This window comes from the organism of the source record quoted next, unplaced genomic scaffold, assembly GCF_019419815.1.
Source record: "Pyrus x bretschneideri cultivar Hongxiangsu unplaced genomic scaffold, Pyrus_bretschneideri_v1 Contig98, whole genome shotgun sequence".
In the NCBI taxonomy this organism is placed as follows: domain Eukaryota; kingdom Viridiplantae; phylum Streptophyta; class Magnoliopsida; order Rosales; family Rosaceae; genus Pyrus; species Pyrus x bretschneideri.
The window spans coordinates 720,013-730,221 of record NW_025999840.1 but is presented as its reverse complement, the minus strand read 5'-3'; positions in this window follow the sequence as shown (position 1 = coordinate 730,221).

The window sequence follows — 10,209 nt, the reverse complement described above, 5'->3', positions numbered from 1 at the left end:
CTGGATTAACATGCGTATTCCATAGTTATGAATACCTAGTCGATGTTTATGATTTCCGTTGAACCTAATGATCTTTGTTGAATGTCTCTATCATGCGTATTCCATATTTAGGGACTTTGATTAGGAATAATTTGGTTGTAATGCGTATTCCATTCAATCCAATGAATCTAGGGAAATCTGAAAGTTAATTTAAGCGGACCTAATTAACTTGGAGCATTGTCATTCATCATTTGTTGAAGTCATAACTGGGAATCAAATTATATGCATATGTTCATGTGTGGATAAGGAACCCTCTAACTAGTTTCTCATCATTCTATTTCATCAATTTCGTTTTTACAATCTGTTTTAATTAGAATCTGTGTATTTAGTTTAATTTCGTCCAAAACTCAATCCCCCTTTACTTTATTGTTCAATTTAGTTAGAAATCAATTTAGTTTGTGTTTTTAAAGCATTTTGAGTCTTTAGTTTGTCTTAGTGTTTTAAAGTTTAGTTTTGCATTCTTTGAGTCTAGTATAGTGTTTTATTTTGTGTTTTTACGTTTTTGAGTCAAATCAAAGTGATTAACAATCCCTCCTAATCCCCGGTCCAGAACGATCCCTACTTACATACTTACTACAATTGACAAAAAGAGGGTTTAATTTGTGTGCGTATAAATCTCGCATCATCTATTAATGTCATGCCTTACTCAATTTATGCATCTATGAACCTCAGTGAGTTAAAAAATGATGGTGTGATTATTCAATTGGCCAATAGATCTAACGCCTATCCAAAGGGTGTTTTGGAAGATGTTTTGGTGCAGGTTGATCGTTTAATCTTTCTGGCTGATTTTTATGTGCTTGAAATGGAAGACTTGGTTCATTCTCCACCCTTGCCACTCCTACTTGGAAGACCATTCATGGAAACAGCCCAAACAAAATTGATGTGGCCAAGGGAGCATTAACAATTGAGTTTGGTGGTGATATAATTAAATTCAATGTTTATGACTATTAAAAATCCTAATGATGTTAGTTCTTGTTTTGCCATTGATGTGCATAAAGATATGGGGCAGGAACAATCCACACCTATCAAGAAGGATGCATCAAGAACCACCATTGAAGAGGGAATTGGAGTGGTTGCCCTAAAACCACCCAATCTGGCCGAGAGTAGCCATAGTGACATTGTTGATAGGGCTGCCACTTTTGCGCCTCCATCACAATATGATTGTAAGTCTCCAGCCCCGATTCCAATTCCCAATTCAACTAATAGGTTGTTACCTTCTTTGGTGCAGGTACCCAATTGATTTCAAGGTGATGGGAGCATTTACATGGACTTTAGGAACCAAAACACCATGATGTGAAAATTAACTTAACACACAAATTAACCCTCTTTTGACAATTGTAGCATATAAATAAGTAGGGATCGTTCTTAAACCGGGGATTAGGAGGGATTGCTAAACACTTTAAACTGACTCAAATAAATAAAATTAACCTTTAAAACACTTAACTCGACTTAAAAAGACTCAAAACAACTTCACAAGACTCAAAATAAGCTAAAAACACTCAAAACTGCCTAAAAACACAAACTGGGCAGTTTTGACTCTAAACACAAACTTGGACGAAAATTGGTTCTAACTTGACTCAAAACTCTTAAAAACACAATCTAAAACATATTTGAACTAATTAGACACTCTAAAACACATGGGGATTTGGTTTTGGACGAAAATCAAACAAACAAAACAATAAATTAAACTAGGCAAATTTGGACGAATTTGATGGAATTAAGTGGATGGTGAGATAGCTAGGAGGTTTTTCTCCACACATGGCATACTTGCATACAACACAATCTCCAGTTGCTTATTCAATGAATTATGAACCTCAACACCCCAAGTTAATTAGGTACACTTAAATTAACTCTCAGATTTCCCTTAGGTCATTGAATTGAATGGAATTAGCGCATTGCAATCAAATTATTCCTTAAAAGTTCTCTATATGAAAGCGCATGATAGAAAAACAATCAAAGATCATTAGGTTCTATGGAAATCATAGGTGTTGACGAGGCATTCGTAACTATGAAAGCACATGATACTTATGCCAAGAATTTACTTAACATGATTGTGACCAACAATCTTAACTACTCATGAATATAAGTTTCCAACGATTAGGTGAAGTTTCCTTATACCCTAGCATCAGATTTATGCATGCAAATTAAGTGTGCACTCTCAATTCATATACATAAACAAGTTTGAATTCAAATAGATAAGTAAATTGAATTCACCATTCATGAAATCACAACTGGAAGTAATCAAATCATAATGCAAATATAACCATGGTTTCGAAATTCCCCCTAGCCAAAAAGGGGATTAGTTCCTCATACTCGCAAAACAAAGATTATTGAATTTAAACATTGAAATCATAAGAAAGATTACACCTAAATGTTCAGCAATTCCAGGATGAATTTGATGCACGGCTAGGGCTCCTCTTCCTCCTCCTTGCTGCGGCACAAGGTGTGGGTGGTGGATTTGGGGGTTTTGAATGGTGTGTACTTGTTTAGAGGGATGAAGGATGGCTGATTATGGTGGTAGGGGTGCGGCAGGTGTGTATGGAGGCGTATGGAAGTGTATGAAGGATTAAGAATGGAGGCTAGGGATTGCGGCAATAGGTTTCTGAATAGCATAAAGGGTGGTGCAAATTTGTGGCTGATTTTATGTTTATATAGTCCTAGGGTTAACTAGATTAAGGTTACACTTAACAGATTTAGTGGATTAGGGCCCTAGGGTTCGGCAATAGGTGATCAAATCCACCTAGGAGGGGGTTTGGCCCACTTAGTTTCATACAAGGTTTGTGTAACCCAAACAAAGAAGGAATGAGGCCCTAGAAATCAGAATCCAAAAGGGATAGGGCCTAGGAAGGTGTGGCACACATGGAGGAAAGGGTGGAATGGCTTGCAAAGCAAGGCAAAGCCTTCTAGAAGGGATTAGGCACTACCTTTGTAGGCTTTCTAGAAAGAATGAGCTTTGTGGCTGATTTGGGCCTTCTAGAAGAGGATGCTTCTAGGAATAGGTTCTAGAAATATCTATTTCGGTCCCCTTGCAACTAGGATTACGACATGATAAAGGTTTGGATAATGTTTTGGATAATGTTGGATAAGGTTTTAGATAAGGTTTTGGATAGGGTTTCCTCTTTTGAGCTACTTCCTTATCCACTTTGTCTTGAGCTTAGTTCCTTCCTCTTCTCATCACTTTGCTAGCCTCTTGAAGTCCAAATTCGTCCATCCATGTTAGCCCATATGCAAGCTATCCATATAGTGTCCAAAATTGCTCCAAAATGCATCAAAATGCACTTCCTTGGTACTTTAAACCTTTGGACCTACAAACACACGAAAATGAGTTGTAATACGACATTAACTAGGAAATAATAGCACAAATGCACAAGAATAAGCTAGCTAAGTCGCCTAAATATGCTTCTATCACACCACAATCAGGGAGGATCCATGTCCCCTTCCATTCATAGAGCCGTACTATGAGCACTTTGAGGAGCATGTTATGGATGATGTACCCCTCCATGCCGTGGGTACTAGTGAAGCTTAACATGGCATATTCGTTCGGCTGGAAGACGTTAAAGTAAGCACTTCTTGGGAGGCAACCCATGCATTCAACAAGGAGAAGATGGAACTTCCACTCCAAACCCAGATTTGCGTTTCTAAACCCTTCTCTTTGCTGCTTTATTTTATCATACTTAGTTGTTTAGGTTTGTTTGGTTTTGTGGGAGTCATCGTGCGAAACATTGAGGACAATGTTTGATTGCAGTGTTGGGGTGGTGGGGTAAACAAGTGTTTTTATGCACATTCGTGGGATTCTATCATCTATCACTTCTAATGTTGTTTCTCACTGTTTTTAAGTGTTTTAGTGCATTTTGAGCTGTTTTGGTGTGTTTTGAAGTAAAAATCCAAAAAATTGAAAAAAGTGTTATGAAAAAGCCAAAAAGAGTTCTTTTTGTGTGTTTGTTTGTGTCTTAGGGTACCTTCCAACACAATGATGAGGATTTGGTTTTTAATGCATAACTGTTAAAGAGAGTTACAAACATGGATGGAAGTTTGATATGCTCTTTGGTTTATGCTTAGTTGTAGTTGACATTTACGAATTCACATGTAATCACAAAGGATAAAATCAGTTTTTGTAACATGCTTGAAGGAAGGAACCCAAACAAATGCTACATCCCTGAGAGACTTGAGCCTAAATGTTTATTTGGAGAGTTATTAATCTTGATTTCTTGTTTTCTAAAGTCGTTGCATGATCTCATTATTCTTTGCTTGGTTGCTACGTAGAACATGTTTCATCACTATAGATCCAAATACTAGAACTCATGCCCGTTCTATTCAAAGCATGACATTTGCATAACACATATTCAAGATGAAGTTGTTTAGTAGTCACCACCATAGCCAAATAGCCGAATCCACCCTTGTCATTTGTTCTGTAGGTTTAAACCCCGTTGAACCTTGTTTAAGCCTATTTTCTTTGTTAACCACATCACCCTTACCTAGCCTAGAATAGGACTTTCCATACCCTTGTCCTGAGGTATAGTGGAGCATGACTTAGAAGGAATTCCTTTTGAGTGACATTATTGCAGAAAACAAGTGTGGGGGAAGGGATTTGTGTGTGTATGTGTGCTCCAAAGTCTTAAAAGAGGCACGGAAAAAAAAAAAAAAAAAAAAAGGGAAAAAAAAAAAAGAAGAAAAACATGAAAAAGAAGAAAAAGAAGAAGAAAAGAAAGAAAAGGAGTTGAAAATAAGTGAGAATGAACTCACAAGTGTTGATTGTTGAAGAAAGGGGCCAAAAAGTTTGAATATGGCCCTAAGTTTTGTGTGAATCCCCCTTGGGTGTTTAAAGTAGTTTTATGCATTCTAAAGTGAATTCTAAGTGCCTAATTTATTACTTTGCTCACTATTGCTTTAAGAACGTTTGTTTATCCTTTACCTTCCGTTGTTAACCAATACCTTTGCCCCGTTACAACCCTTTGACTTCGATCTTGATTGTTATGTGTTTCAATAGGTGGAGTTTAGAATTAGTTTGAGCATATGGTATCCCTGGTTCTCACGTCTAAGTAGTGGCATTCCATTCATGAGATCATATATATACACGCATTAATAATTCTAGAAAGTGCCTCCTTCGTGTAAAACATATGTGTGTGGCTCATCTACATGTTTACATCAATCTTCTCACATACACCTAGTGCAAGGAGTGTAATCAGAAAATCTAAGTGAAAATAGAGAGTATATCCGGTGAAGAATTGAGGGAATTCTCTAAGGCATGTTACTACATTCAAAATGTTGTGTTAATTGATTAAATGTGAGCTAGTGAATGGTGACTATGATTAAGTATGCTTGAGGGTAAGGATTGCTTAAATCTATGTGAGTGGTGATCCTTGACATGTTATGTTTCATTGGAAATCCCTGAGGCAAACGTTGGAAGGTTTAGATTATATGTTTTGTTTCTTTTGTTAGTTTGTTTTGCTCGAGGACTAGCAAAAGCTAAGTGTGGGGGAATTTGATAGGAGCATATTTATGCGACTTAGCTTGTTCTTGTGCATTTGTGTTGTTATTTCTTAGTTAATGTAGTATTTCAAGTCATTTTCGTGTGTTTGTAGGTCCAAAGGGTTAAAGTGGCAAGAAAGTGCATTTTGGTCCATTTTGGAGCAGTTTTGGGCACTAAATGGATAGCACATGTATGGGCCAAGATGGATGGACGAATTTGGAGTTCAAAAGGCTAGGAATCTGATAAGAAGATGAAGAAATTAAAGTCAAGTCAAAGAAGATAAGGAATCAGCTCAAAAGAGGAAACATTATCAAAAACATTATCCAACCTTATCCAATCTTATCTTATCCTATCCTAACCTTATCATGCCTTAATCTTAGCTGCAAGGGGACCTAAATGTATAATTCTAGAACCTATTTCTAGAAGTATTCTCTTCTAGAAGGCCCAAATCAACCACAAAGCATATTGTTTCTAGAAACCCTACAAAGGTGGCACCTATTTGATGTGAAAATTAACTTGACACACAAATTAAACCCTATTTGTGACAATTGTAGTAGATATGTAAGTAGGGATCGTTCTAGACCAGGGATTAACTAGGGATGCTAATCAATACAAATAAGACTCAAAAACACTAAACTAGACTCTACAGACTCAAAATTAACTTAAGACACTTAAAACAGCAACCAACAATCAAAAAGACTCAAAACTGACTCTATGGAGTTATTTGGACGAATTTTAGCTAATCTAGAGTCAAAACACTAATTTGGACAGATTCAAACACTTTTCTAACTAATCTAACACACTTAATAAAAAGGGGAATTGATTTGGACGAAATTAATTAAATTGGGCAGATTGTAAACTAAACAGATTAGACACTAAATTAGGTGAATTGAATGGATAAAAGGCTAGTTAGAGGGTCCTTCTCCACACTTGCACATATGCAACACAAATCGATTTCCAGATTTTATCCCTTTAAACCATGAATGACAATGCCCCAAATTAATTGTGAAAAGCACAAATTAACTTTCAGATTTTCCTAGTTTCATTGAATTGGATGGAATACGCATTGACAACTGATGCGAGAATTATACGCACACAAATTAAACCCTCTTTTTGTCAAGTTGTAGTATAAGTATAAGTAGGGATCGTTCTGGACCGGGGATTAGGAGGGATTGCAAATCACTTGGAAACTGACTCAAAAACGTAAAATAAAGTTTAAAACACTAAACTAGACTCAAAGAATGTAAAACTAAACACTTAAAACATTAAAACAAACCAAAAGACTCAAACATCACCCAAAACACTCAAAACTGCCTTAAAATCACTTTCTGGGCAGTTTTGAGCACTTTGGTGAATTTGGACGAATTTGTGTAACAAAATGAATTAAAACACTTATAAACACAAACTAAAACACTTTCTAACTAAATTGGACATTAAAGTAAAGGGGGAATTAGGTTTTGACGAAATTAAACTAAAATGCACAGATTCAAATTAAAACAGATAGTAAAGATGAAATTGATGAAATGGAATGAATGGATGCGAACCTAGCTAAGGGGTTCATCTCCATACATGTTACACTTGCATAATAAAATGATTTCCAATTGCATTTCAATAAACCATGAATGCTCAACACCCCAAGTTAACCGTGATGCACTAATTAACCTTCAAATCTTCCTAACGTTATTGAATTGGATGGGTTAGCGCATACACAATTCAAAACATTCTCCAACGGTCCTCAACATGAATGCATAGAAGAGGTACAGTGAGAGATCATTACGCTCTATGAAAATTATAAGTGTTGACGAGGCATTCGTTACTATGGATTGCATGAAACTTATGCCAAGAATTCGTTTAACGCGATTGTTTATAAGCAACCTCCACTACTTGTGAATATAAGTTCGTAACTATTAGGTGAAACTCACTTATATTCTAGCGTCATATTCATGCATGAAAATTAAGCGTGCACTCTCAATAAACATACATAAATAAGTTATCAATCAAACAGTTAAACAAATTGAATCCACAACTTATGAAACGCAATTAGAAGTAATCAAATCAAAATGCAAGCATAAACATATATTTTGAATCCCCCCCTAACCAAGGGGGGTTTAGTTCCTCATAACTTTGAAATCAAAGAAACACCTAAACATTCCAACAACTCAAACTTGAATTGTATGAACGTTTAGGCACTCTTCTCTTCCATTCCTCATACGTACAAAACAAAGAGAATTGAATTTAAACATTGAAATCAAAGAAACACCTAAACATTCCAACAACTCAAACTTGAACTGTATGAACGTTTAGGCACTCTTCTCTTCCTCGTTGTTGTAGCACAAGGTCTAAGGTGAGGTTTGGTGGTGTGAATGGTTTGGGGAGTGGTGTTTGGATTAATAGGGAAAACACGGCAAGGGTGGTTTGATGGTCTACATTCTGAATATGGAAGAATGTATATGAATTGAGGTGTGTATGGATGATTTTCTGAATATGGAAGAGTGTATTGTGTTGTGAATGGAATGTGTATGGAAGAGTGTGTTTCTGGAATGGATGAGTGTATTTTCATTATGGCTGCAATGGATGCTTATTTATAGGTGAAATGGGGGGAACATGACAGCTAGGAGGGAATGTGGCTGCATGTTTGAATGATTAAAGGATGCATGTGGGTTGGAAATGCATGTGCAATGAATATGTGGCTGCATGTGCAAGGGGACAATCTGGAAATGAAGGTGAATGTGCATGGCAAAGGGGAGTGTTGGGTGATGGGTGCATGTGGCTGATTTGTGGTTGCAATGATGAAATGAATGCATGTGTGATGCACGGCTTTTGGGCAGATTGGGTGTTGTTTATGTGTGAATGGGAATGCAATCTGAAATGGGAGAGCATGTGGGTGGAAATGCATGTGGGTTAAAGTGGAATGACAGCTAGGTTGTGATGATGAATGCATGTGGCTGATTTAATGGAGGAACAAGTGCATGTGCATGGTTTTGGTTGGAATGCAAGGGAATGCAATCTGAAATGGGAGAGATAAGTGATAAGTGTATGGTTATGATAAGTGATAAGTGTATGGATATGTGATTATGATAAGTGTATGATATGTGATTATGATAAGTGATAAGTGGTGATGATAAGTAATGATATGTGGGAGTGTGGCTGAAATGAAGGATTGGAATGTTGGAATGTTATGCACGGCTAAGGATAAAGGAAAGGTTTAAATGTCCTAAAACTAAAGGGAGCAAGGTTCCAACACTTTGGTCTTCAATTAGGTCTTCAATTTCGTCCAACACTTTGGCTCCAAGCATAAGTTATCCATCCTTAGCCCAAAAGTGCTCCAAAAGTCTCCAAAATGCATCTTTTTGCTCCTTTAGCCCTTTGGACCTACAAACACACGAAAATAGCTTAAAGTACTAAAATAACTAAAGAAACATAACGTAAATGCACGAGAACAAGCCATTTAAGTCGCATGAGTATGCTCTTATCAACAACCAAATTATTCTTATCAAATTCCCTACATGAACTGCATAATAGAGATAAAATCAAAGATCATTAAGCTTTTTGAAAACCATAAGCATTGACTAGGCATTCGTAACTATGAAATGCATGATACTCTTGCCTAGAATTTACTTAACACAATCATGACTAGTGATTTTTACTACTTGTGAATATAAGTTCATAACGATTAGGTGAAATTCCCTTATATCCTAGCATCAAATTCATGCATGAAAACTAAGTATGCATCCTTAATCAACACACAAGAACAAGTTTTCAATAAATCAGTTAAGTAAATTGCATTCACAATTCAAGAAACAAAATCTGGAGGAAATCAATTCATATAAAACATAAGTCCATGGCTTTGAATTCACCTCTAACTAAGAAAAACTTAGTTACACATGTTCATAACAATTGAAAAGCAAATTAAAATAAACATGGAAACGAAACGAGGGAAGAAAGAACTCCCAAAGTCTCCAATGGATGCAGATTTCTTGCGGCACAAGGGTCTCCTTCACCTTTGGAAGCCACGGCACTCCTTCTTCTCCCTAGGGTTTACGGCACAAGGTTATGTTTTTGAATAGATGGTGAGTGATGTGAATGAATGAATCAATTGAATGATGAATGGTTGCATAAGGTGTGTAGGGGGTGCGACACATTAAGGTTCATATATATATTATATATCACGACAAAAACCCTAGGAATCAGAAATAGGGTTAAACCTAGCAGAAACAAGTGACTAGGGTTCCTAGGTTGCGGCAAGGCTTGGGAAAATTAAGTCATAGCCCAATTAATTTATGATATGGACTTATGCAATCCAAATCCAAGTGGAAAAAGGGCCAATTTAAATCAGAATCCAATAGGAAAAATGTTAGAGAAATTCGTCCAAAATTGGGCCTTCTAGAAAATAGGTGTTTTGTGGCTGATTTTGGGTTTTCTAGAAGAGATAAAAGCGGGAAGGGTGCGGCAACCTTTTAGGGTCAGATAAGGCTTCTAGAAATTAGGTTTTTAGGCCCACTTGCAGCTAGGATTAAGGTGGAACAAGATTAGGTTAGGATAAGATAGGATAAGGTTTGGATAAGATAAGGTTGTTAGGATAAGTTTCCATATTTCTTGCTATTTCCTTATCTTCTTTGTCTTGAACTTTCCTTTTTTGATTTGTAGCATGTTCCTAGCCTCTTTTGACTCCAAATTCGTCCATCCACCTTGCTCCATTA